This window comes from Pimephales promelas, chromosome 2 (assembly GCF_988280905.1).
Source record: "Pimephales promelas chromosome 2, fPimPro1.hap1.1, whole genome shotgun sequence".
Classification (NCBI taxonomy): Eukaryota; Metazoa; Chordata; class Actinopteri; order Cypriniformes; family Leuciscidae; genus Pimephales; species Pimephales promelas.
Genome location: NC_142770.1, coordinates 27,830,488 through 27,857,569, shown reverse-complemented (window position 1 = coordinate 27,857,569; position 27,082 = coordinate 27,830,488). Strand labels below are relative to the sequence as shown.

Genomic DNA, 27,082 nt, shown 5'->3' with positions numbered 1-27,082 from the left:
GGTTTGGCGACCACTCGTTTCACATCATGCATGCCCAAAGAATTAACTCTGCCAAAACCGTGATGTCATTGTCCATCTCAGTTCAGATCTCATATAATGGTGTCAATGCAGGCAGTTCAATAACATTGTTGAATATTAAATAAAAATGTCCCCAACTAAGCAAAGCCAATGGCGACAAATGTTGTTGTCTGCAATTGGTAAAACTTCACAATAAAAATTTAGATATTCTGAAATGTTTCCCTGTATTTTTTATTTCATTAAATATTCAGATGTTTTTGTGAACGTATATTCATGGTGTTTATTTTGTCCTGTTTTTATAAAAGAATATTTGATTAGGATACTTTTTTTCATACAGTGGTTTTAAGGCCCCACAGGCGACATAAGCCAACCCTAGAGTTGGCTTTAGTCATTGCTAGTTCTTTGACGTCAGTTTTCTGTTTCAGGGCCTTAAGAATTTATTTATTTTTCTGTACAAAAAACTTGTTTGCTGTAGACCAGAGATAATTTTCAATCCTGAAGTCCTCTGCCACTCCTCCCTCTGAGAACAGCCAGCACCCTTAGTGTCAGTCATTAACATATGAAAGGTCTTCTTCACACCTCTCACACCCAGCAGTGTTTCAGCTGTATATGTCCGTGAAATTTCACGGATTCCTGTATATGCCCGCTTAGGTGAGGTTTCCGGGTTTGTCTGGAAATATACTGTTCCGTGTTACTCTAATCCGCTTTTTCCCACATACATCCAGCAAACATCAAATTGCACAGGAGTTTACCATGCCCGGATATTGCCGGATTTGAGTCTTTTCATGCAGTGAAAGGATTTGATGTTAGCTTTAAGGCTGCTTCCCTGCTAAATGATTTTTGGCAACGGTTTGAAACTGTTAAGGCCCAGTTCTCCATGTTCACTGTGGAGAAACTTTCTGATAACACTCTTAAAACAGTGATTGTCAGGATGTTTAATGAAACAGTGACTGGAGATGATATTTGTGTCTGGCTGGGTAGATTTTGCACTGTTAGAAGTCAGCCTGTCAAAGTGCTAGATGAGGATGGCATTTGGAATTGCTCCTGGCGGATTCCCATTAAACAATGGGAAGACGCTGGGGGCTACCAGGGCCTGAAACATCTGCCTTCTATGATTGTGCTGGGAGAAAACAGAGGCTACATACACTATCAAGGAATGCCTAAGCTGTGTAGAAAATGTGGAAGAGTTGGGCATCTCGCCGAAGCATGCCAAGAACTAGTATGTGGGAAGTGCAAAGAAATTGGTCACAGTTTTGAAAACTGTACCAATGGCAGGAGGTGCAATCTTTGTGGAGAATCATCCCATCTCTACAGAGACTGCCCTAAAAGTTTTGCCAACAAGCTTAAAATGGCCGCCCCGCAAGCACACCAAACAAAGGAACAAAGGGAGGAGGAGGCGGTCCCTGAGGTTTTGGCGGGAATTGCAACTCTCCTGCCAGCCTCAGGGATTGGGGTAGAAGAAGGAAGTGGGGCGGCCACAGGGGCAGAGTCAAACATTCAAACAGCCACCACCACTGTGAAAGATAAGGAAGGAGATGGGATGCAGGAAGAAACAGATTCTTCATTAGAAACGGTTCCGGATGTGGTTTTAGAAACCAGTGGGAGTGAAACTGAGCTTTCACTCCCAAATGCTCAGGTGCAAAAAAGGCCTGCGGGATCTCCTCTGTTTGACACAGAGGAGAAAAAAGCTAGGGCTGCACATCGCTCAGATATTTCCTTTTTGGATGATCTGGAGCGTGTGTGGCCCCTAGAATCCCCAAATGAGGTGTCCTTTTTGCACGTAAAGCTAAGAACATCATCACCAAAAGAGCTGCAAGAGGTTTCCTCTGCAGCCCCGGAGGTGGTAAGCATTTGCCTCCCCGACCCCAGTCCATCTGGGAGGAGGGTAAGGCAATTGCCACAAGAAATCACATGATTTTAATGATTTTATTGTAGTCTTTTATTGTCTTCTATTTTAAATGTCTCATACCTTTTTTACCTTACTGCTCATGACCCTCACAATCTCAACCATCAATGTAAGAAGTGTGAGGTCCACCATACGAGCACAGAGCATTTTATCCTTTTTAAATACTTGTAAATCAGATTTGTTTTTAATACAAGAGTGTGCTTTGCCCTTTTTAAATAGGTACACAAAGATGGAGGAATTATGGCTCCCTGGTCCCTCCATATGGAGCGGATCAAACCAAAACAAAAATGACGGTGTTGCTATTTTAATAAAAAATCCCCATATCTTGGTGAAGGGCAGCACAGTGGTGAGGGAAGGGCGGGCTCTTTTAGCAAATCTGAGTTTTTTAGGTAGAGATTTAAATGTTCTTAATGTGTATGGTTTTACAGGTAAAAGTGAAAGGTATGAGCTTTTAGAAGACTTGCAGTCCCACATGTTAGGTAGGGCTCCCCTAGTGGTGGCAGGGGATTTTAACTGTGTTTTATCAAAAAAAGATAGGAAGAGGGTAGGAGAGGATTTTAAAGTAGATAAGACAACGGTTTTATTGCAGGGCTTAGTGAGAGATTTTAAATTAGTCGACTGTTTTAAAAATGTGCATCAAAGAGAGGAGGGCTACACTTGGTTCAGTAGTGATGGCTCCAGAGCCTCTCGCATCGACTATATTTTTACAAGAGACTGCCCGCCAACCGATGCTACAGTCACCCCCCTTTTCTTTTCTGACCACTTAATGCTGTCTTCCACCCTTTCACTGCCCACAGGTGTGACGGTAGGGGGAGGGCTGTGGAAGCTGAACTGCTCCCTCTTAGAAGATGAGGATGTAGTAAAGGAATATAGGGAGCAGTTCAGCCAATGGCAGACCCTCCAAGACTTTTACGATACACGCGCACAGTGGTGGGAGATGGTAAAGGACCGGACAAGACAGTTTTTTAGGAAAGTAGGAAGGGACAAGAAGAATAGGGAAAAGAGATACATGATGGGGCTGCAAAAAAGACTACAAAGATATTTTAATCTTTTTAATAATGGTTTTGATTTTAATGACGAAATGAAAGAGGTCAAGAAAGAAATGTCAGTTTTATCCAGTTATCAAAGTAAAGGGTTTATTTTAAGAAGTAAAGAGAGAGAGATAGAAGAAGGTGAAAAATGTACTAGGTATTTTTTTAAAAAGATATTAACAAGGGGAGGGGCTATAACTAGTGTAAAAGTAGAAGGGAGGGACGTAAAAACAACAGATGAAATTTTAAAAGGGGTTGAGTATTTTTACCAAGAGTTATACAGTCCAAAAGATGTACATGACACCACTCTAAAGGAAGTTTTAAATTTTTTAGTCAAGGAAGTAAAGAGTCCAAATGAGCTTTTAATACAAGATTTTACCATTTTAGAAACTCAAAAAGCACTGAAAGGTTTTAAGAGGGGTAAATCCCCAGGGGCAGATGGACTCCCCCTGGAGTTTTATCTTACCTTTTGGGACATTTTAGCTCACGAATTACTGACTGTTTTTAAGGACTTTGAGACCCTTGACAGACTTCCGGACAGTTTTAGAATAGGGATAGTTTCTTTACTTTACAAAAAAGGTGACCGGACTGACTTAAAAAAATTGGAGACCTATCACTCTTTTAAATTTTGATTGCAAACTTTTTAGTAAAATTTTAGCTACACGTATGTCGACCGTTTTAGAGGACGTAATCCACCCGGATCAAGCTTGCGCTGTGCCCAGAAGAAAGATAACAGACAGCCTAGTTCTGATTAGAGATGCCATCTGTTATGCGAGAGACAGAAACATCCGGCTTGTAGCCCTAAATTTAGATTTTGAAAAAGCCTTTGATCGGGTCTCGCACCAGTACCTCTTTCAGGTACTGCAAAAAATGGGCTTTCCAGAGAGGTTTATAGCTTGGGTGGGGCTGCTGTATGAGGGCTTAAGCAGCAAATTTCTTGTAAATGGGCATCTTTCCAAAGCTGTAAATATCCACAGCGGTGTCCGTCAGGGGTGTCCTTTATCTCCCCTTCTGTATGTGGCTTGTATTGAGCCACTGGCACAGATCTTGAGAAGGGATAAATGGATTAAAGGACTAGACATCCCAGGAACTGGTGGACTGACGGCGACCTGTGTTTTATATATGGATGACGTGACTCTTTTAGCGACTGACCTTTTATCAGTACGAAGAGCAATGGACTTGACTGACTGGTACGGTCGGGCCTCGGGCGCCAAGCTTAACAGGAGTAAGTCCGAGGCCCTGCTCTTCGGGCCGTGGGGCGACATGGACACAGGAGGACTAGATTTGGATTTTAAAGAAAATGATTTGAAAATTTTAGGTGTGAAATTTGACAGGGAGGGTGGAGGACAAGGTAACTGGACTGACATGTTAGGGAAAGTTAGGCAAAGACTGGGCTTTTGGGGACTAAGACAACTGACGCTAGAAGGCAAGATTTTAATTTTTAAAGCTGTGATTTTACCACTGATTTTACTTGTCTGTTCTGTTTTTAGTCCCCCAAGACGATTCCTAGCCAAGTTGGAGAGGGCGGTATTTTACTTCCTGTGGGGGTCCAAGTGGGAAAGACTCAAGAGGGAGGTCGTCAAAAAGAAAAAAGAGAATGGCGGGAAAGGCCTCCCAGACCCCCACCTGTTTTTAGGCAGCCGCTTTGCCGCCCTCCACATCCAGTATGCACTGACCCCATCCAGAGAACACAAGACAGCAGCCATGACCCGATTCTGGATGGGGTCATACCTAAGAAGCTTGAAAATTTTACCCATTGATCTTAAAAGTCCAGTGTCTTTTAATTTGTCAAAAGAACACCTTTTTATTAAGACATTTTTAAAGAAATACCTTTTAGAAACAAATGATGCCACTATTTTAACTAACCACAAGTCTCTTGTCTCTCTTGTGCAGGATCGAGAATCGGTGAGTCCAGTTCCAGGCCTCACACTAGGTGAGGCCAAAGACGTTTGGAGGAACGCAGCCCACCCAGCTCTCCAGAACAGGCTCAAGGACTTGTCGTGGATGGTGGCTCATGAGATCCTCCCGGTCAGGGCGGTCATGCACTCCAGAGGCATGGCCAAAAACCCCACCTGCCCACGGTCCGGATGTGGTTCCCCGGAGACCGTCCAACATCTGCTCTGGGAGTGCGGCGCTACGCGGGACCTGTGGGCCAAGACCGGCCCCCTGTTTTTCCCGTGCCTGCCGGCGGGTCGGGCCCAGGTGGACTACAAGCTCGCCATCCTGGGGGTGGGTCAGGGCTTGAAGGAGTTGACACCACCAACGTTTGCCTCGCTCTGGCTCACCCTCAACCATATAAAGGATGCCATCTGGGCCACCAGAAACCTGCTGGTGGGGAAACGCGTGACGGTCCCCCTCCACGCGTGCGAGCAAAGAATAAGATCAACGCTGCAGGGTGGGCCGCACGTCGTTATTCGGATGGGGGGGCCGGGGTCACACGGAGAGGGTCCCGGCCGCCACCGTACCTGGCTGCCCGTAGATGCACCCTCACCACTCTGGCTACGGGAACAGCGGGCCAGCGGGCCGGAGGAGAGGGGATCTCCGCTGGGCACTGGAAGCGGGGAGTCCGAGGCCTGTTCTGGAGACCTGGAGTGAATGGACATTCTTGATAGGGACTCACCCTCGATCCTGTACAAGAGATGTTTTATGTGGCATAATTTATTGTTTTATTGTTTTTTATCTGACATGTTTTATTGTTTTATTCCTATTATTTGAACCATTTACCTGTCTTTTAAAACATACATGGACTTTTTACACAACACACAAACACAAGAAACTTTTAACAGTAAATAATGTGTCCCTTTTAATATGTGTAAAAATGTGATCTAAAAGAAAAAATGTACATGCAAATGGAAATAATGGAATGACACTGTGACAATAAAACTTTTCGAAAGAAAAAATCTGTTCTTATCAGTTTAATATCTGATACGTGCCCTACCCGGGCACCACATATTAAATTGATTTTTGGTCCTGGGAGATGGAATAGGGGCTTGCTCCGTCCACTCCACGCATCGACCCGGTATTGCAGTACTTCTGGGAACGGTGCACCCTCCTAAAGTGTTCAATGAAAGAAATGTAGTGGTCTTGTGTGGCAGACGGTGATAATGGAGCTAGTGTGAGTGGGTGTTGTAGGTGATCATGTGCTATACTAGCCTGGGTAGAATTGTGGTGTAAAAACAAGACAAAAAGGAACCCCTGTTCCTCTGTCGGTTTAACATCTGATCCGTCCACTATTCGGGGACGGCGCATTATGTACATTTATGGCTCATGGAGCCGGATGCGGAGCGTGCAAAAAAAAAAAAAAAAAGCCCCTTTTTTGACTGGCAAACCGCTGGTGAGGATTGGGGAGAGGGACAGGGTGCTTCTGACTGAAGGCCTGGGAATTCATACTTACCTGGCAGGGGAGACACCATGATCAGGAAGGTGGTTCACCCAGGGCGAGGCTCGGCCATTGCACTCTGGGTTGTGCTGACCCCTGCGAATTCCCCAAATGTGGGAATCTCGACTGCATAATTTATGGTAGTGGGGGACTGCGTTCGCGCTCTCCCCTGGACAACACTGGTTAAAAGGGCAGATTGTTAAAGCTCCACTTGAGGTTCTTTTGTTTTGTTTTTTTTCTCCACTTCTTCAATATCCAGAGGCAGTCCAGAGAGTTGAACTGCGGCGGTTGCTCGAGAGATACGAAACAGTCTAGGACCGGTCTGTGTGAGGAGGGTTTTCTTTTTTCTCCTCAATTCTTCAAATAGTCTCCAATATTTGACGGACGACTTAGTTCACAGCAGTTGTCCTGGAGGCAAAGTTGTTCGGAATGAGGAGTTCTATCATGTGGTATGAAAACATTGTGCACGTGTGAAACGTCACGTGATACACAGCCACCCATGTTGTGTTTTTTTCTGTTTACAGCGCCACCAAGTGGCCAGTCGCCGCATTCCTCTTCACGTGACCACGGGCTGAGCCCATACACAGGTGTACCGAGTTGGGTGCAATTGTCTCATTCCGTTGGAGAGTTATAGCCGTTCAAGTAAAGCCCGCCTCGCCCACCCCCAACGTTTTGGCGTACCGTCGCCAACGTGGATGGAAATTCCAACTGTTTCCCGATCCCTGTTAGCAGTCAGACTCCAGAGAATCTTTCTGCACCGGTTTGGGTCAGATCGGGCAAAAAACCTAGGACTAGTGTGCAAAAGTAGGTTTTTCAGAAAATCCAAAATACCCGAAAATCTCGCCAGCGCGACCACCCAATCCGAGGCATGCATCTTGTTCGGCTCGAGCCAAGGATTCCGGTGATGTAAGACACTTGGGTCTGCGACCGACGGTCGAGGAGTTACGAGCCATTTCGTACTTTTGATCGCTGCAGCGCCACCTTGGGGCCGATCGGGGCGAGCCTTGGTGAGGTTGTAGTACCGGGCCGGTCCTACCATCCCTCAGAGTTTCAAGTCTCTACCACGGACGCTTTGGTCTGCCCGCTCACTTTTAAGGCGGAATGTTGATGATCCAAAATCCCAGGTTGCACTCCAGAGTGTCTTTGCTGTGCACTCTGTTGTGATCCATTTTCGGTGTCAACCAATCTGAGCTGAGCTTGTTTGCCGGCGACCTTAGACCCTCTCGCCGCGGCCCAGGTGGGCGTGGCCTTTGCCGGCTCCCCCGCCTCGGCGTCGCTGCGTCATCGCTTCTCGGCCTTTTGGCTAAGATCAAGTGTCTTGTCAGACGGTTGAGACTGCGATCGCCTCTTGGAGGTTCTTGGCTCGAGATCTTCTGGTATCCCGAGCCACACATCTCTTGAGAGGTAGATTGAACCTGCTGATTTTACTCCTGCTCAGTTTTAAGGTAAGACCTTTTTATCTATTTATTTATTTATTGTCTATTTATTTAATATTTATTGGGTTTTTAAAGTTTTAGGCTGTTGGTGCCTCCACCATGTCGGCAGCTCGTGCCGGTGTGCGGAGGCACCACAGCGTGCGGTTTTTATTTAGAGAGGTCGAGGGGAAGCTCCTGGGTATGTCCCGCATGGACTTTTCCAGGAAGCTGATCCAAAAGACCTTACATTTTAAGCCCGAGGACTTGAATTGTTTGATGACTCTGCCCCTGAACAAAGGATTTGATGTTAGCTTTAAGGCTGCTTCCCTGCTAAATGATTTTTGGCAACGGTTTGAAACTGTTAAGGCCCAGTTCTCCATGTTCACTGTGGAGAAACTTTCTGATAACACTCTTAAAACAGTGATTGTCAGGATGTTTAATGAAACAGTGACTGGAGATGATATTTGTGTCTGGCTGGGTAGATTTTGCACTGTTAGAAGTCAGCCTGTCAAAGTGCTAGATGAGGATGGCATTTGGAATTGCTCCTGGCGGATTCCCATTAAACAATGGGAAGACGCTGGGGGCTACCAGGGCCTGAAACATCTGCCTTCTATGATTGTGCTGGGAGAAAACAGAGGCTACATACACTATCAAGGAATGCCTAAGCTGTGTAGAAAATGTGGAAGAGTTGGGCATCTCGCCGAAGCATGCCAAGAACTAGTATGTGGGAAGTGCAAAGAAATTGGTCACAGTTTTGAAAACTGTACCAATGGCAGGAGGTGCAATCTTTGTGGAGAATCATCCCATCTCTACAGAGACTGCCCTAAAAGTTTTGCCAACAAGCTTAAAATGGCCGCCCCGCAAGCACACCAAACAAAGGAACAAAGGGAGGAGGAGGCGGTCCCTGAGGTTTTGGCGGGAATTGCAACTCTCCTGCCAGCCTCAGGGATTGGGGTAGAAGAAGGAAGTGGGGCGGCCACAGGGGCAGAGTCAAACATTCAAACAGCCACCACCACTGTGAAAGATAAGGAAGGAGATGGGATGCAGGAAGAAACAGATTCTTCATTAGAAACGGTTCCGGATGTGGTTTTAGAAACCAGTGGGAGTGAAACTGAGCTTTCACTCCCAAATGCTCAGGTGCAAAAAAGGCCTGCGGGATCTCCTCTGTTTGACACAGAGGAGAAAAAAGCTAGGGCTGCACATCGCTCAGATATTTCCTTTTTGGATGATCTGGAGCGTGTGTGGCCCCTAGAATCCCCAAATGAGGTGTCCTTTTTGCACGTAAAGCTAAGAACATCATCACCAAAAGAGCTGCAAGAGGTTTCCTCTGCAGCCCCGGAGGTGGTAAGCATTTGCCTCCCCGACCCCAGTCCATCTGGGAGGAGGGTAAGGCAATTGCCACAAGAAATCACATGATTTTAATGATTTTATTGTAGTCTTTTATTGTCTTCTATTTTAAATGTCTCATACCTTTTTTACCTTACTGCTCATGACCCTCACAATCTCAACCATCAATGTAAGAAGTGTGAGGTCCACCATACGAGCACAGAGCATTTTATCCTTTTTAAATACTTGTAAATCAGATTTGTTTTTAATACAAGAGTGTGCTTTGCCCTTTTTAAATAGGTACACAAAGATGGAGGAATTATGGCTCCCTGGTCCCTCCATATGGAGCGGATCAAACCAAAACAAAAATGACGGTGTTGCTATTTTAATAAAAAATCCCCATATCTTGGTGAAGGGCAGCACAGTGGTGAGGGAAGGGCGGGCTCTTTTAGCAAATCTGAGTTTTTTAGGTAGAGATTTAAATGTTCTTAATGTGTATGGTTTTACAGGTAAAAGTGAAAGGTATGAGCTTTTAGAAGACTTGCAGTCCCACATGTTAGGTAGGGCTCCCCTAGTGGTGGCAGGGGATTTTAACTGTGTTTTATCAAAAAAAGATAGGAAGAGGGTAGGAGAGGATTTTAAAGTAGATAAGACAACGGTTTTATTGCAGGGCTTAGTGAGAGATTTTAAATTAGTCGACTGTTTTAAAAATGTGCATCAAAGAGAGGAGGGCTACACTTGGTTCAGTAGTGATGGCTCCAGAGCCTCTCGCATCGACTATATTTTTACAAGAGACTGCCCGCCAACCGATGCTACAGTCACCCCCCTTTTCTTTTCTGACCACTTAATGCTGTCTTCCACCCTTTCACTGCCCACAGGTGTGACGGTAGGGGGAGGGCTGTGGAAGCTGAACTGCTCCCTCTTAGAAGATGAGGATGTAGTAAAGGAATATAGGGAGCAGTTCAGCCAATGGCAGACCCTCCAAGACTTTTACGATACACGCGCACAGTGGTGGGAGATGGTAAAGGACCGGACAAGACAGTTTTTTAGGAAAGTAGGAAGGGACAAGAAGAATAGGGAAAAGAGATACATGATGGGGCTGCAAAAAAGACTACAAAGATATTTTAATCTTTTTAATAATGGTTTTGATTTTAATGACGAAATGAAAGAGGTCAAGAAAGAAATGTCAGTTTTATCCAGTTATCAAAGTAAAGGGTTTATTTTAAGAAGTAAAGAGAGAGAGATAGAAGAAGGTGAAAAATGTACTAGGTATTTTTTTAAAAAGATATTAACAAGGGGAGGGGCTATAACTAGTGTAAAAGTAGAAGGGAGGGACGTAAAAACAACAGATGAAATTTTAAAAGGGGTTGAGTATTTTTACCAAGAGTTATACAGTCCAAAAGATGTACATGACACCACTCTAAAGGAAGTTTTAAATTTTTTAGTCAAGGAAGTAAAGAGTCCAAATGAGCTTTTAATACAAGATTTTACCATTTTAGAAACTCAAAAAGCACTGAAAGGTTTTAAGAGGGGTAAATCCCCAGGGGCAGATGGACTCCCCCTGGAGTTTTATCTTACCTTTTGGGACATTTTAGCTCACGAATTACTGACTGTTTTTAAGGACTTTGAGACCCTTGACAGACTTCCGGACAGTTTTAGAATAGGGATAGTTTCTTTACTTTACAAAAAAGGTGACCGGACTGACTTAAAAAATTGGAGACCTATCACTCTTTTAAATTTTGATTGCAAACTTTTTAGTAAAATTTTAGCTACACGTATGTCGACCGTTTTAGAGGACGTAATCCACCCGGATCAAGCTTGCGCTGTGCCCAGAAGAAAGATAACAGACAGCCTAGTTCTGATTAGAGATGCCATCTGTTATGCGAGAGACAGAAACATCCGGCTTGTAGCCCTAAATTTAGATTTTGAAAAAGCCTTTGATCGGGTCTCGCACCAGTACCTCTTTCAGGTACTGCAAAAAATGGGCTTTCCAGAGAGGTTTATAGCTTGGGTGGGGCTGCTGTATGAGGGCTTAAGCAGCAAATTTCTTGTAAATGGGCATCTTTCCAAAGCTGTAAATATCCACAGCGGTGTCCGTCAGGGGTGTCCTTTATCTCCCCTTCTGTATGTGGCTTGTATTGAGCCACTGGCACAGATCTTGAGAAGGGATAAATGGATTAAAGGACTAGACATCCCAGGAACTGGTGGACTGACGGCGACCTGTGTTTTATATATGGATGACGTGACTCTTTTAGCGACTGACCTTTTATCAGTACGAAGAGCAATGGACTTGACTGACTGGTACGGTCGGGCCTCGGGCGCCAAGCTTAACAGGAGTAAGTCCGAGGCCCTGCTCTTCGGGCCGTGGGGCGACATGGACACAGGAGGACTAGATTTGGATTTTAAAGAAAATGATTTGAAAATTTTAGGTGTGAAATTTGACAGGGAGGGTGGAGGACAAGGTAACTGGACTGACATGTTAGGGAAAGTTAGGCAAAGACTGGGCTTTTGGGGACTAAGACAACTGACGCTAGAAGGCAAGATTTTAATTTTTAAAGCTGTGATTTTACCACTGATTTTACTTGTCTGTTCTGTTTTTAGTCCCCCAAGACGATTCCTAGCCAAGTTGGAGAGGGCGGTATTTTACTTCCTGTGGGGGTCCAAGTGGGAAAGACTCAAGAGGGAGGTCGTCAAAAAGAAAAAAGAGAATGGCGGGAAAGGCCTCCCAGACCCCCACCTGTTTTTAGGCAGCCGCTTTGCCGCCCTCCACATCCAGTATGCACTGACCCCATCCAGAGAACACAAGACAGCAGCCATGACCCGATTCTGGATGGGGTCATACCTAAGAAGCTTGAAAATTTTACCCATTGATCTTAAAAGTCCAGTGTCTTTTAATTTGTCAAAAGAACACCTTTTTATTAAGACATTTTTAAAGAAATACCTTTTAGAAACAAATGATGCCACTATTTTAACTAACCACAAGTCTCTTGTCTCTCTTGTGCAGGATCGAGAATCGGTGAGTCCAGTTCCAGGCCTCACACTAGGTGAGGCCAAAGACGTTTGGAGGAACGCAGCCCACCCAGCTCTCCAGAACAGGCTCAAGGACTTGTCGTGGATGGTGGCTCATGAGATCCTCCCGGTCAGGGCGGTCATGCACTCCAGAGGCATGGCCAAAAACCCCACCTGCCCACGGTCCGGATGTGGTTCCCCGGAGACCGTCCAACATCTGCTCTGGGAGTGCGGCGCTGCGCGGGACCTGTGGGCCAAGACCGGCCCCCTGTTTTTCCCGTGCCTGCCGGCGGGTCGGGCCCAGGTGGACTACAAGCTCGCCATCCTGGGGGTGGGTCAGGGCTTGAAGGAGTTGACACCACCAACGTTTGCCTCGCTCTGGCTCACCCTCAACCATATAAAGGATGCCATCTGGGCCACCAGAAACCTGCTGGTGGGGAAACGCGTGACGGTCCCCCTCCACGCGTGCGAGCAAAGAATAAGATCAACGCTGCAGGGTGGGCCGCACGTCGTTATTCGGATGGGGGGGCCGGGGTCACACGGAGAGGGTCCCGGCCGCCACCGTACCTGGCTGCCCGTAGATGCACCCTCACCACTCTGGCTACGGGAACAGCGGGCCAGCGGGCCGGAGGAGAGGGGATCTCCGCTGGGCACTGGAAGCGGGGAGTCCGAGGCCTGTTCTGGAGACCTGGAGTGAATGGACATTCTTGATAGGGACTCACCCTCGATCCTGTACAAGAGATGTTTTATGTGGCATAATTTATTGTTTTATTGTTTTTTATCTGACATGTTTTATTGTTTTATTCCTATTATTTGAACCATTTACCTGTCTTTTAAAACATACATGGACTTTTTACACAACACACAAACACAAGAAACTTTTAACAGTAAATAATGTGTCCCTTTTAATATGTGTAAAAATGTGATCTAAAAGAAAAAATGTACATGCAAATGGAAATAATGGAATGACACTGTGACAATAAAACTTTTCGAAAGAAAAAATCTGTTCTTATCAGTTTAATATCTGATACGTGCCCTACCCGGGCACCACATATTAAATTGATTTTTGGTCCTGGGAGATGGAATAGGGGCTTGCTCCGTCCACTCCACGCATCGACCCGGTATTGCAGTACTTCTGGGAACGGTGCACCCTCCTAAAGTGTTCAATGAAAGAAATGTAGTGGTCTTGTGTGGCAGACGGTGATAATGGAGCTAGTGTGAGTGGGTGTTGTAGGTGATCATGTGCTATACTAGCCTGGGTAGAATTGTGGTGTAAAAACAAGACAAAATGGAACCCCTGTTCCTCTGTCGGTTTAACATCTGATCCGTCCACTATTCGGGGACGGCGCATTATGTACATTTATGGCTCATGGAGCCGGATGCGGAGCGTGCAAAAAAAAAAAAAAAAAGCCCCTTTTTTGACTGGCAAACCGCTGGTGAGGATTGGGGAGAGGGACAGGGTGCTTCTGACTGAAGGCCTGGGAATTCATACTTACCTGGCAGGGGAGACACCATGATCAGGAAGGTGGTTCACCCAGGGCGAGGCTCGGCCATTGCACTCTGGGTTGTGCTGACCCCTGCGAATTCCCCAAATGTGGGAATCTCGACTGCATAATTTATGGTAGTGGGGGACTGCGTTCGCGCTCTCCCCTGGACAACACTGGTTAAAAGGGCAGATTGTTAAAGCTCCACTTGAGGTTCTTTTGTTTTGTTTTTTTTCTCCACTTCTTCAATATCCAGAGGCAGTCCAGAGAGTTGAACTGCGGCGGTTGCTCGAGAGATACGAAACAGTCTAGGACCGGTCTGTGTGAGGAGGGTTTTCTTTTTTCTCCTCAATTCTTCAAATAGTCTCCAATATTTGACGGACGACTTAGTTCACAGCAGTTGTCCTGGAGGCAAAGTTGTTCGGAATGAGGAGTTCTATCATGTGGTATGAAAACATTGTGCACGTGTGAAACGTCACGTGATACACAGCCACCCATGTTGTGTTTTTTTCTGTTTACAGCGCCACCAAGTGGCCAGTCGCCGCATTCCTCTTCACGTGACCACGGGCTGAGCCCGTACACAGGTGTACCGAGTTGGGTGCAATTGTCTCATTCCGTTGGAGAGTTATAGCCGTTCAAGTAAAGCCCGCCTCGCCCACCCCCAACGTTTTGGCGTACCGTCGCCAACGTGGATGGAAATTCCAACTGTTTCCCGATCCCTGTTAGCAGTCAGACTCCAGAGAATCTTTCTGCACCGGTTTGGGTCAGATCGGGCAAAAAACCTAGGACTAGTGTGCAAAAGTAGGTTTTTCAGAAAATCCAAAATACCCGAAAATCTCGCCAGCGCGACCACCCAATCCGAGGCATGCATCTTGTTCGGCTCGAGCCAAGGATTCCGGTGATGTAAGACACTTGGGTCTGCGACCGACGGTCGAGGAGTTACGAGCCATTTCGTACTTTTGATCGCTGCAGCGCCACCTTGGGGCCGATCGGGGCGAGCCTTGGTGAGGTTGTAGTACCGGGCCGGTCCTACCATCCCTCAGAGTTTCAAGTCTCTACCACGGACGCTTTGGTCTGCCCGCTCACTTTTAAGGCGGAATGTTGATGATCCAAAATCCCAGGTTGCACTCCAGAGTGTCTTTGCTGTGCACTCTGTTGTGATCCATTTTCGGTGTCAACCAATCTGAGCTGAGCTTGTTTGCCGGCGACCTTAGACCCTCTCGCCGCGGCCCAGGTGGGCGTGGCCTTTGCCGGCTCCCCCGCCTCGGCGTCGCTGCGTCATCGCTTCTCAGCCTTTTGGCTAAGATCAAGTGTAGTATCTGTTCTTATCAGTTTAATATCTGATACGTGCCCTACCCGGGCACCACATATTAAATTGATTTTTGGTCCTGGGAGATGGAATAGGGGCTTGCTCCGTCCACTCCACGCATCGACCCGGTATTGCAGTACTTCTGGGAACGGTGCACCCTCCTAAAGTGTTCAATGAAAGAAATGTAGTGGTCTTGTGTGGCAGACGGTGATAATGGAGCTAGTGTGAGTGGGTGTTGTAGGTGATCATGTGCTATACTAGCCTGGGTAGAATTGTGGTGTAAAAACAAGACAAAAAGGAACCCCTGTTCCTCTGTCGGTTTAACATCTGATCCGTCCACTATTCGGGGACGGCGCATTATGTACATTTATGGCTCATGGAGCCGGATGCGGAGCGTGCAAAAAAAAAAAAAAAAGCCCCTTTTTTGACTGGCAAACCGCTGGTGAGGATTGGGGAGAGGGACAGGGTGCTTCTGACTGAAGGCCTGGGAATTCATACTTACCTGGCAGGGGAGACACCATGATCAGGAAGGTGGTTCACCCAGGGCGAGGCTCGGCCATTGCACTCTGGGTTGTGCTGACCCCTGCGAATTCCCCAAATGTGGGAATCTCGACTGCATAATTTATGGTAGTGGGGGACTGCGTTCGCGCTCTCCCCTGGACAACACTGGTTAAAAGGGCAGATTGTTAAAGCTCCACTTGAGGTTCTTTTGTTTTGTTTTTTTTCTCCACTTCTTCAATATCCAGAGGCAGTCCAGAGAGTTGAACTGCGGCGGTTGCTCGAGAGATACGAAACAGTCTAGGACCGGTCTGTGTGAGGAGGGTTTTCTTTTTTCTCCTCAATTCTTCAAATAGTCTCCAATATTTGACGGACGACTTAGTTCACAGCAGTTGTCCTGGAGGCAAAGTTGTTCGGAATGAGGAGTTCTATCATGTGGTATGAAAACATTGTGCACGTGTGAAACGTCACGTGATACACAGCCACCCATGTTGTGTTTTTTTCTGTTTACAGCGCCACCAAGTGGCCAGTCGCCGCATTCCTCTTCACGTGACCACGGGCTGAGCCCGTACACAGGTGTACCGAGTTGGGTGCAATTGTCTCATTCCGTTGGAGAGTTATAGCCGTTCAAGTAAAGCCCGCCTCGCCCACCCCCAACGTTTTGGCGTACCGTCGCCAACGTGGATGGAAATTCCAACTGTTTCCCGATCCCTGTTGGCAGTCAGACTCCAGAGAATCTTTCTGCACCGGTTTGGGTCAGATCGGGCAAAAAACCTAGGACTAGTGTGCAAAAGTAGGTTTTTCAGAAAATCCAAAATACCCGAAAATCTCGCCAGCGCGACCACCCAATCCGAGGCATGCATCTTGTTCGGCTCGAGCCAAGGATTCCGGTGATGTAAGACACTTGGGTCTGCGACCGACGGTCGAGGAGTTACGAGCCATTTCGTACTTTTGATCGCTGCAGCGCCACCTTGGGGCCGATCGGGGCGAGCCTTGGTGAGGTTGTAGTACCGGGCCGGTCCTACCATCCCTCAGAGTTTCAAGTCTCTACCACGGACGCTTTGGTCTGCCCGCTCACTTTTAAGGCGGAATGTTGATGATCCAAAATCCCAGGTTGCACTCCAGAGTGTCGTGCTGTGCACTCTGTTGTGATCCATTTTCGGTGTCAACCAATCTGAGCTGAGCTTGTTTGCCGGCGACCTTAGACCCTCTCGCCGCGGCCCAGGTGGGCGTGGCCTTTGCCGGCTCCCCCGCCTCGGCGTCGCTGCGTCATCGCTTCTCGGCCTTTTGGCTAAGATCAAGTGTAGTATCTGTTCTTATCAGTTTAATATCTGATACGTGCCCTACCTGGGCACCACATATTAAATTGATTTTTGGTCCTGGGAGATGGAATAGGGGCTTGCTCCGTCCACTCCACGCATCGACCCGGTATTGCAGTACTTCTGGGAACGGTGCACCCTCCTAAAGTGTTCAATGAAAGAAATGTAGTGGTCTTGTGTGGCAGACGGTGATAATGGAGCTAGTGTGAGTGGGTGTTGTAGGTGATCATGTGCTATACTAGCCTGGGTAGAATTGTGGTGTAAAAACAAGACAAAAAGGAACCCCTGTTCCTCTGTCGGTTTAACATCTGATCCGTCCACTATTCGGGGACGGCGCATTATGTACATTTATGGCTCATGGAGCCGGATGCGGAGCGTGCAAAAAAAAAAAAAAAAGCCCCTTTTTTGACTGGCAAACCGCTGGTGAGGATTGGGGAGAGGGACAGGGTGCTTCTGACTGAAGGCCTGGGAATTCATACTTACCTGGCAGGGGAGACACCATGATCAGGAAGGTGGTTCACCCAGGGCGAGGCTCGGCCATTGCACTCTGGGTTGTGCTGACCCCTGCGAATTCCCCAAATGTGGGAATCTCGACTGCATAATTTATGGTAGTGGGGGACTGCGTTCGCGCTCTCCCCTGGACAACACTGGTTAAAAGGGCAGATTGTTAAAGCTCCACTTGAGGTTCTTTTGTTTTGTTTTTTTTCTCCACTTCTTCAATATCCAGAGGCAGTCCAGAGAGTTGAACTGCGGCGGTTGCTCGAGAGATACGAAACAGTCTAGGACCGGTCTGTGTGAGGAGGGTTTTCTTTTTTCTCCTCAATTCTTCAAATAGTCTCCAATATTTGACGGACGACTTAGTTCACAGCAGTTGTCCTGGAGGCAAAGTTGTTCGGAATGAGGAGTTCTATCATGTGGTATGAAAACATTGTGCACGTGTGAAACGTCACGTGATACACAGCCACCCATGTTGTGTTTTTTTCTGTTTACAGCGCCACCAAGTGGCCAGTCGCCGCATTCCTCTTCACGTGACCACGGGCTGAGCCCGTACACAGGTGTACCGAGTTGGGTGCAATTGTCTCATTCCGTTGGAGAGTTATAGCCGTTCAAGTAAAGCCCGCCTCGCCCACCCCCAACGTTTTGGCGTACCGTCGCCAACGTGGATGGAAATTCCAACTGTTTCCCGATCCCTGTTGGCAGTCAGACTCCAGAGAATCTTTCTGCACCGGTTTGGGTCAGATCGGGCAAAAAACCTAGGACTAGTGTGCAAAAGTAGGTTTTTCAGAAAATCCAAAATACCCGAAAATCTCGCCAGCGCGACCACCCAATCCGAGGCATGCATCTTGTTCGGCTCGAGCCAAGGATTCCGGTGATGTAAGACACTTGGGTCTGCGACCGACGGTCGAGGAGTTACGAGCCATTTCGTACTTTTGATCGCTGCAGCGCCACCTTGGGGCCTTGGTGAGGTTGTAGTACCGGGCCGGTCCTACCATCCCTCAGAGTTTCAAGTCTCTACCACGGACGCTTTGGTCTGCCCGCTCACTTTTAAGGCGGAATGTTGATGATCCAAAATCCCAGGTTGCACTCCAGAGTGTCTTTGCTGTGCACTCTGTTGTGATCCATTTTCGGTGTCAACCAATCTGAGCTGAGCTTGTTTGCCGGCGACCTTAGACCCTCTCGCCGCGGCCCAGGTGGGCGTGGCCTTTGCCGGCTCCCCCGCCTCGGCGTCGCTGCGTCATCGCTTCTCGGCCTTTTGGCTAAGATCAAGTGTCTGGTCCCAAGGTAGAGACAGCGATCGCCTCTTGGAGGTTTTTCCGGCTCGGGTCCTTCCGTGACTTGAGCCTCAAACTTTTGAGAGGTACATTGATCCAGCTGCTTTTATTCCGGTTCGGTTTTAAGGTAAGACCTTTTTATCTATTTATTTATTTATTTATTTATTGTTTTTTTAAGTTTTAGGCTGTTGGTGCCTCCACCATGTCGGCTGCCCGTGCCGGCATGCGGAGGCACCACAGCGTGCGGTTTTTATTTAAAGAGGTGAATGGTAAGCTCCTGGGGTTGTCACGTCTTGACTTCTCCAGGAAGCTGATCCAGAAAACCCTCAATTTTAAACCTGATGACTTGAACTGCTTGGTAACTCTCCCCCTGAACAAAGGTTTTGATTTAAGTTTCAAAAGCGCTTCCCTGTTAACTGAATTCTGGCAAAGGTTTGATGCATGCAAAGCCCAGTTTTCAATGTTTACTGTGGAAAAACTTTCTGACAATTCACTTAAAACTGTGATTGTCAGGATGTTTAATGAAACTGTGAATGGAGAAGACATTTGTGTCTGGTTGGGTAGATTTTGCACTGTTCGGGGGCAACCAGTCAAAGTGTTAGATGAAGACGGCATCTGGAATTGCTCCTGGCGAATTCCCATTAAACAATGGGAAGACGCCGGGGGCTACCAAGGCCTGAAACATCTACCTTCAATGATTGTGTTGGGAGAGAACAGAGGCTACATTCACTATCAAGGAATGCCTAAATTGTGCAGAAAGTGTGGGAGAATGGGGCATTTAGCCGATGCATGCAATGAATTAACATGTGGGAAGTGTAGAGGAATTGGTCATACTTTTGAAGAATGTACCATTGGCAGAAGGTGTAATCTTTGTGGTGAAACTAACCATCTCTACAGAGATTGCCCTAAAAGTTTTGCCAACAAATTGAAAGGTAACAAAATGGCCGCCCCACATGTGGAACAAACAAAAGAGCAAAGGAAGGAGGAGGCGGTCCCTGAGGTTTTGGCGGGAAATTCTATTTCCCAGCCAGCCTCAGGGAGTGGGCAAGAGGAAGGAAGTGGGGCGGCCATAGGGGCGGAGCCAAGTTTTAACAGCAAACAGAGTGAGGAAGCCGTTCCCCAACAAGAGATAAGCGAAAACAAAATAGAGGAGGAGGATGTAACGGCTTCCTCACTCTACACCGTATCGGAGGTTAGCGTGGTGGATAGTGGGGGTGAATCCGAGGGTTCACTTCCCAATGCTCAGGTGCAAAAAAGGTCTGCGAGATCTCCTCTGCTTCAAACAGAGGAGAAAAGGCTGCGGGCATCGCTCCGGCTAGATAGTACCTCCTTGGTAGATCTAGACCGTGTGTGGCCCGCAGATTCTCCCAATGAAGTCTCCTTTTTGCACGTTAAGCTAATAACATCGTCGCCGAAGGATCCACAAGAGGCCCTCTCTGTGGACTCCAAGGTGACGAGCATTTGCCCTCCTGATCCCAGTTTTTCTGGGGAAAAGGAGAAGCAAGTGATACATGACATAACATGATTTTAATGTAACTTTCTGCAGTCTTTTGGTTTTATTCTCCTATTAATGCTTGTATTTTTAACCTTACTGCTCATGGCCCTCACTATCTCTACAATCAATGTGAGAAGTGTGAGGTCTACTCTGCGAGCACAGAGTGTGTTATCCTTTTTAAAAACTTTTAAGTCAGATGTGTTTTTATTGCAAGAATGTGGTTTGCCTTTTTTAACAAATTACAGGAAGTGGGAGGAGATTTGGACCCCAGGATTTTCCATTTGGAGTGGGTCCAATTTTAACAAAAATGACGGTGTTGCTATTTTAATAAAAAATCCCAACCTTTTGGTGAAGGGCAGCACTGTGGTGAGGGACGGGCGGGCAATTTTAGCAAATCTGACTTTTTTAGGTAAGGATCTTAATATTTTAAATATGTATGGTTTTACAGAAAAAAAGAACAGGTATGAGCTTTTAGAAGACTCGCAACCCCACATGCTAGGCAGGGCTCCCCTAGTGGTAGCAGGGGATTTTAATTGTGTTTTATCAAAAAATGACAGAAAGAGGGTAGGAGATGATTTTAAGGTAGACAAGACATCGGTTTTATTACAAAATATAGTCAAAGATTTTAAGTTAGTCGACTGTTTTAAAACAATGCATCAAAGAGAGGAGGGCTTCACCTGGTTCAGTGGTGACGGTGCCAGAGCCTCTCGAATTGACTATGTTTTTACAAGGGACCTCCCGCCGACCGATGCTACATTGACCCCCCTCTTTTTTTGCGATCACATGATGCTGTCTTGCACTCTTTCACTTCCCACGGGTGTGACTGCAGGGGGAGGGCTGTGGAAGCTGAACTGTTCCCTGTTAGAAGACGAGGAAGTGGTAAAAGAGTATAGGGATCAGTTCAGCCAATGGCAGACCCTCCAGGACTTTTACGACTCACGTGCACAGTGGTGGGAGATGGTGAAACAAAGGACAGGACGGTTTTTTAAACAAATTGGGAGAGAAAAAAAGAATAAAGAAAAAAGACGCATGATGGGGTTGCAAAAAAGACTGCAGAGATATTTTAACCTTTTAAACAATGGATTGGATTTTACAAATGAAATAAAAGAAGTAAAGAAAGAAATGTCAGATCTGTCTGAAATAAAGAGCAAAGGTGTCATTTTAAGATGTAAAGAAAGGGAGTTAGAGGAAGGAGAGAAGTGTACCAGATATTTTTTTAAAAAGACAATAGCTCGGGGAGGGTCCATCAATGCTTTAAAAACTTTTAGAGGGGAGGAAGTAAACACAACTGACCAGATTTTAGGGGAAATTGAAAGTTTTTACAGTAATTTATATGACACTAAAGAGGTACACAATGGCACCTTAGAGGAAGTTTTAGGGGTTTTAGATAAAAAAGTTAACAGTCCAAATGTGCTTTTATCCCAGGATTTTAATCTTTTAGAGTTGAAAAAAGCTTTAAAGGGTTTTAAGAAGGGGAAGTCACCGGGCATGGACGGACTCCCCTTTGAGTTTTACCTGACTTTCTGGGACATTTTAGCACACGACTTACTTACAGTTTTTAAAGAATTTGAGACTCTTGACAGACTTCCAGACAGCTTTAGAGTAGGGATAGTTACACTACTGTACAAAAAAGGAGACAAGACTGACTTAAGAAACTGGCGACCAATCACTCTTTTAAATTATGATTGTAAACTTTTTAGTAAAATTTTAGCTACACGCATGTCGACCGTTTTAGAGGACGTAATCCACCTGGATCAAGCTTGCGCTGTGCCCGGCAGGAAGATCACGGACAGCCTAATACTGATCAGAGACGCCATCTGTTATGCGAGAGACAGAAACATTCGGCTTGTAGTCCTAAATTTAGACTTCGAAAAAGCATTTGATCGAGTTTCGCACCAGTACCTCCTTCAGGTACTGCAAAAAATGGGCTTTTCTGAGAGGTTTCTAGCTTGGGTGGGACTGCTGTATGAGGACTTGGGCAGCAAAATTCTTGTAAATGGGCATCTTACCAAAGCTGTAAATATCCGCAGTGGTGTCCGTCAGGGGTGTCCCTTATCTCCCCTTCTGTACGTGGCTTGTATTGAGCCACTGGCACAAATCTTGAGAAGGGATAAATGGATTAAAGGACTAGACATCCCAGGAACTGGTGGACTGACGGCGACCTGTGTTTTATATATGGACGACGTGACCCTTTTAGCGACTGACCTTTTATCAGTACGAAGAGCAATGGACTTGACTGACTGGTACGGTCGGGCCTCGGGCGCCAAGCTTAACAGGAGTAAGTCCGAGGCCCTGCTCTTCGGGCCGTGGGGGGACGTTGACAAAGGCGGACTAGATTTGGATTTTAAAGATAATAATTTGAAAATTTTAGGTGTGAAATTTGACAGGGAGGGTGGAGGACAGGGTAACTGGACTGACATGTTAGGGAAAGTTAGGCAAAGACTGGGCTTTTGGGGACTAAGACAACTGACGTATGAAGGCAAGATTTTAATTTTTAAAGCTGTGATTTTACCACTGATTTTACTTGTCTGTTCTGTTTTTAGTCCCCCAAGACGATTCCTAGCCAAGTTGGAGAGGGCGGTATTTTATTTCCTGTGGGGGTCCAAGTGGGAAAGACTCAAGAGGGAGGTCGTCAAAAAGAAAAAAGAGAATGGCGGAAAAGGGCTCCCAGACCCCCACCTGTTTTTAGGCAGCCGCTTCACTGCCCTCCACATTAAATACGCCCTGACCCCATCCAGAGAACACAAGACAGCAGCCATGACCCGATTCTGGATGGGGTCATACTTAAGATCTTTGAAAATTTTACCCGTTGATCTTAAATGTCCAGTGTCTTTTAATCTGTCAAAAGAACATCTTTTTATTAAGAATTTTTTAAAGAAATACCTTTTAGAAACGAATGATGCCACTGTTTTAACTAACCACAAGTCTCTTGTCTCTCTTGTGCAGGATCGAGAATCGGTGAGTCCAGTTCCAGGCCTCACACTAGGTGAGGCCAAAGACGTTTGGAGGAACGCAGCCCACCCAGCTCTCCAGAACAGGCTTAAGGACTTGTCGTGGATGGTGGCCCATGAGATCCTCCCGGTCAGGGCGGTTATGCACTCCAGAGGCATGGCCAAAAACCCCACCTGCCCACGGTCCGGATGTGGTTCCCCGGAGACCGTCTACCATCTGCTCTGGGAGTGCGGTGCTGCGCGGGACCTGTGGGCCAAGACCAGCCCCCTGGTTTTCCCGTGCCTGCCGGCGGGTCGGGCCCAGGTGGGATACAGGCTCGCCATCCTGGGGGTGGGTCAGGGCTTGAAGGAGCTAACATCACAGCAATTTACCTCGCTCTGGCTCACCCTCAACCATATCAAGGATGCCATCTGGGCCACCAGAAACCTGCTGGTGGGGAAACGCGTTACGGTGCCCCTCCACGCGTGCGAGCAATTAGTTAGATCTGCGCTGCAGGAGGCGCCGGACGTCGTTATTCGGATGGGGGGGCTGGGGTCACACCAAAGAGGTCCCGGCCACCCCCGATCCTGGCCGCCCGTAGATGCACCCTCACCACACCGGCTACGGGAACAGCGGGCCAGCGGGCCGGAGGAGAGGGGATCTCCGCTGGGCGCTGGAAGCGAGGAGTCCGGGGCCTGTTCTGGAGACCTGGAGTGAATGGACATTCTTGATAGGGACTCACCCTCGATCCTGTACAAGAGATGTTTTATGTGGCATAATTTATTGTTTTATTGGTTTTTATCTGACATGTTTTATTGTTTTATTCCTATTATTTAAACCATTTACCTTTCTTTTAAAACATACATGGACTTTTTACACAACACACAAACACAAGAAACTTTTAACAGTATATAATGTGTCCCTTTTAATATGTGTAAAAATGTGATCTAAAAGAAAAAATGTACATGCAAATGGAAATAATGGAATGACACTGTGACAATAAAACTTTTCGAAAGAAAAAAATCTGTTCTTATCAGTTTAATATCTGATACGTGCCCTACCCGGGCACCACATATTAAATTGATTTTTGGTCCTGGGAGATGGAATAGGGGCTTGCTCCGTCCACTCCACGCATCGACCCGGTATTGCAGTACTTCTGGGAACGGTGCACCCTCCTAAAGTGTTCAATGAAAGAAATGTAGTGGTCTTGTGTGGCAGACGGTGATAATGGAGCTAGTGTGAGTGGGTGTTGTAGGTGATCATGTGCTATACTAGCCTGGGTAGAATTGTGGTGTAAAAACAAGACAAAAATGAACCCCTGTTCCTCTGTCAGTTTAACATCTGATCCATCCACTATTCGGGGACGGCGCATTATGTACATTTATGGCTCATGGAGCCGGATGCGGAGCGTGCAAAAAAAAAAAAAGCCCCTTTTTTGACTGGCAAACCGCTGGTGAGGATTGGGGAGAGGGACAGGGTGCTTCTGACTGAAGGCCTGGGAATTCATACTTACCTGGCAGGGGAGACACCATGATCAGGAAGGTGGTTCACCCAGGGCGAGGCTCGGCCATTGCACTCTGGGTTGTGCTGACCCCTGCGAATTCCCCAAATGTGGGAATCTCGACTGCATAATTTATGGTAGTGGGGGACTGCGTTCGCGCTCTCCCCTGGACAACACTGGTTAAAAGGGCAGATTGTTAAAGCTCCACTTGAGGTTCTTTTGTTTTGTTTTTTTTCTCCACTTCTTCAATATCCAGAGGCAGTCCAGAGAGTTGAACTGCGGCGGTTGCTCGAGAGATACGAAACAGTCTAGGACCGGTCTGTGTGAGGAGGGTTTTCTTTTTTCTCCTCAATTCTTCAAATAGTCTCCAATATTTGACGGACGACTTAGTTCACAGCAGTTGTCCTGGAGGCAAAGTTGTTCGGAATGAGGAGTTCTATCATGTGGTATGAAAACATTGTGCACGTGTGAAACGTCACGTGATACACAGCCACCCATGTTGTGTTTTTTTCTGTTTACAGCGCCACCAAGTGGCCAGTCGCCGCATTCCTCTTCACGTGACCACGGGCTGAGCCCGTACACAGGTGTACCGAGTTGGGTGCAATTGTCTCATTCCGTTGGAGAGTTATAGCCGTTCAAGTAAAGCCCGCCTCGCCCACCCCCAACGTTTTGGCGTACCGTCGCCAACGTGGATGGAAATTCCAACTGTTTCCCGATCCCTGTTGGCAGTCAGACTCCAGAGAATCTTTCTGCACCGGTTTGGGTCAGATCGGGCAAAAAACCTAGGACTAGTGTGCAAAAGTAGGTTTTTCAGAAAATCCAAAATACCCGAAAATCTCGCCAGCGCGACCACCCAATCCGAGGCATGCATCTTGTTCGGCTCGAGCCAAGGATTCCGGTGATGTAAGACACTTGGGTCTGCGACCGACGGTCGAGGAGTTACGAGCCATTTCGTACTTTTGATCGCTGCAGCGCCACCTTGGGGCCTTGGTGAGGTTGTAGTACCGGGCCGGTCCTACCATCCCTCAGAGTTTCAAGTCTCTACCACGGACGCTTTGGTCTGCCCGCTCACTTTTAAGGCGGAATGTTGATGATCCAAAATCCCAGGTTGCACTCCAGAGTGTCTTTGCTGTGCACTCTGTTGTGATCCATTTTCGGTGTCAACCAATCTGAGCTGAGCTTGTTTGCCGGCGACCTTAGACCCTCTCGCCGCGGCCCAGGTGGGCGTGGCCTTTGCCGGCTCCCCCGCCTCGGCGTCGCTGCGTCATCGCTTCTCGGCCTTTTGGCTAAGATCAAGTGTCTGGTCCCAAGGTAGAGACAGCGATCGCCTCTTGGAGGTTTTTCCGGCTCGGGTCCTTCCGTGACTTGAGCCTCAAACTTTTGAGAGGTACATTGATCCAGCTGCTTTTATTCCGGTTCGGTTTTAAGGTAAGACCTTTTTATCTATTTATTTATTTATTTATTTATTGTTTTTTTAAGTTTTAGGCTGTTGGTGCCTCCACCATGTCGGCTGCCCGTGCCGGCATGCGGAGGCACCACAGCGTGCGGTTTTTATTTAAAGAGGTGAATGGTAAGCTCCTGGGGTTGTCACGTCTTGACTTCTCCAGGAAGCTGATCCAGAAAACCCTCAATTTTAAACCTGATGACTTGAACTGCTTGGTAACTCTCCCCCTGAACAAAGGTTTTGATTTAAGTTTCAAAAGCGCTTCCCTGTTAACTGAATTCTGGCAAAGGTTTGATGCATGCAAAGCCCAGTTTTCAATGTTTACTGTGGAAAAACTTTCTGACAATTCACTTAAAACTGTGATTGTCAGGATGTTTAATGAAACTGTGAATGGAGAAGACATTTGTGTCTGGTTGGGTAGATTTTGCACTGTTCGGGGGCAACCAGTCAAAGTGTTAGATGAAGACGGCATCTGGAATTGCTCCTGGCGAATTCCCATTAAACAATGGGAAGACGCCGGGGGCTACCAAGGCCTGAAACATCTACCTTCAATGATTGTGTTGGGAGAGAACAGAGGCTACATTCACTATCAAGGAATGCCTAAATTGTGCAGAAAGTGTGGGAGAATGGGGCATTTAGCCGATGCATGCAATGAATTAACATGTGGGAAGTGTAGAGGAATTGGTCATACTTTTGAAGAATGTACCATTGGCAGAAGGTGTAATCTTTGTGGTGAAACTAACCATCTCTACAGAGATTGCCCTAAAAGTTTTGCCAACAAATTGAAAGGTAACAAAATGGCCGCCCCACATGTGGAACAAACAAAAGAGCAAAGGAAGGAGGAGGCGGTCCCTGAGGTTTTGGCGGGAAATTCTATTTCCCAGCCAGCCTCAGGGAGTGGGCAAGAGGAAGGAAGTGGGGCGGCCATAGGGGCGGAGCCAAGTTTTAACAGCAAACAGAGTGAGGAAGCCGTTCCCCAACAAGAGATAAGCGAAAACAAAATAGAGGAGGAGGATGTAACGGCTTCCTCACTCTACACCGTATCGGAGGTTAGCGTGGTGGATAGTGGGGGTGAATCCGAGGGTTCACTTCCCAATGCTCAGGTGCAAAAAAGGTCTGCGAGATCTCCTCTGCTTCAAACAGAGGAGAAAAGGCTGCGGGCATCGCTCCGGCTAGATAGTACCTCCTTGGTAGATCTAGACCGTGTGTGGCCCGCAGATTCTCCCAATGAAGTCTCCTTTTTGC

The 27,082-nt window shown here is 47.0% G+C and overlaps 7 non-coding genes and 3 pseudogenes across 7 annotated transcripts; all 10 read left to right on the top strand.

Moving 5' to 3' along the window:
* The first annotated feature begins 5,834 nt into the window (after positions 1 to 5,834).
* Positions 5,835 to 6,008, top strand: LOC148996196 (U2 spliceosomal RNA; annotated as a pseudogene).
* A 333-nt stretch (positions 6,009 to 6,341) lies between these two features.
* On the top strand, positions 6,342 to 6,506 carry LOC148996195 (U1 spliceosomal RNA). The gene has a single exon (XR_016149223.1). It is a non-coding gene; the product is annotated as a U1 spliceosomal RNA (small nuclear RNA).
* A 6,559-nt stretch (positions 6,507 to 13,065) lies between these two features.
* Positions 13,066 to 13,239, top strand: LOC148996194 (U2 spliceosomal RNA; annotated as a pseudogene).
* Positions 13,240 to 13,572: 333 nt separating this feature from the next.
* Positions 13,573 to 13,737, top strand: LOC148996193 (U1 spliceosomal RNA). Its single transcript, XR_016149208.1, has one exon. It is a non-coding gene; the product is annotated as a U1 spliceosomal RNA (small nuclear RNA).
* Positions 13,738 to 14,848: 1,111 nt separating this feature from the next.
* Positions 14,849 to 15,039, top strand: LOC148996192 (U2 spliceosomal RNA). Its single transcript, XR_016149339.1, has one exon. It is a non-coding gene; the product is annotated as a U2 spliceosomal RNA (small nuclear RNA).
* Positions 15,040 to 15,371: 332 nt separating this feature from the next.
* LOC148996191 (U1 spliceosomal RNA) lies at positions 15,372 to 15,536 on the top strand. The gene has a single exon (XR_016149188.1). It is a non-coding gene; the product is annotated as a U1 spliceosomal RNA (small nuclear RNA).
* A 1,110-nt stretch (positions 15,537 to 16,646) lies between these two features.
* Positions 16,647 to 16,837, top strand: LOC148996190 (U2 spliceosomal RNA). Its single transcript, XR_016148251.1, has one exon. It is a non-coding gene; the product is annotated as a U2 spliceosomal RNA (small nuclear RNA).
* Positions 16,838 to 17,169: 332 nt separating this feature from the next.
* LOC148996189 (U1 spliceosomal RNA) lies at positions 17,170 to 17,334 on the top strand. The gene has a single exon (XR_016149169.1). It is a non-coding gene; the product is annotated as a U1 spliceosomal RNA (small nuclear RNA).
* A 6,559-nt stretch (positions 17,335 to 23,893) lies between these two features.
* On the top strand, positions 23,894 to 24,068 carry LOC148996188 (U2 spliceosomal RNA; annotated as a pseudogene).
* A 329-nt stretch (positions 24,069 to 24,397) lies between these two features.
* On the top strand, positions 24,398 to 24,562 carry LOC148996187 (U1 spliceosomal RNA). Its single transcript, XR_016149155.1, has one exon. It is a non-coding gene; the product is annotated as a U1 spliceosomal RNA (small nuclear RNA).
* Positions 24,563 to 27,082: the final 2,520 nt, after the last annotated feature.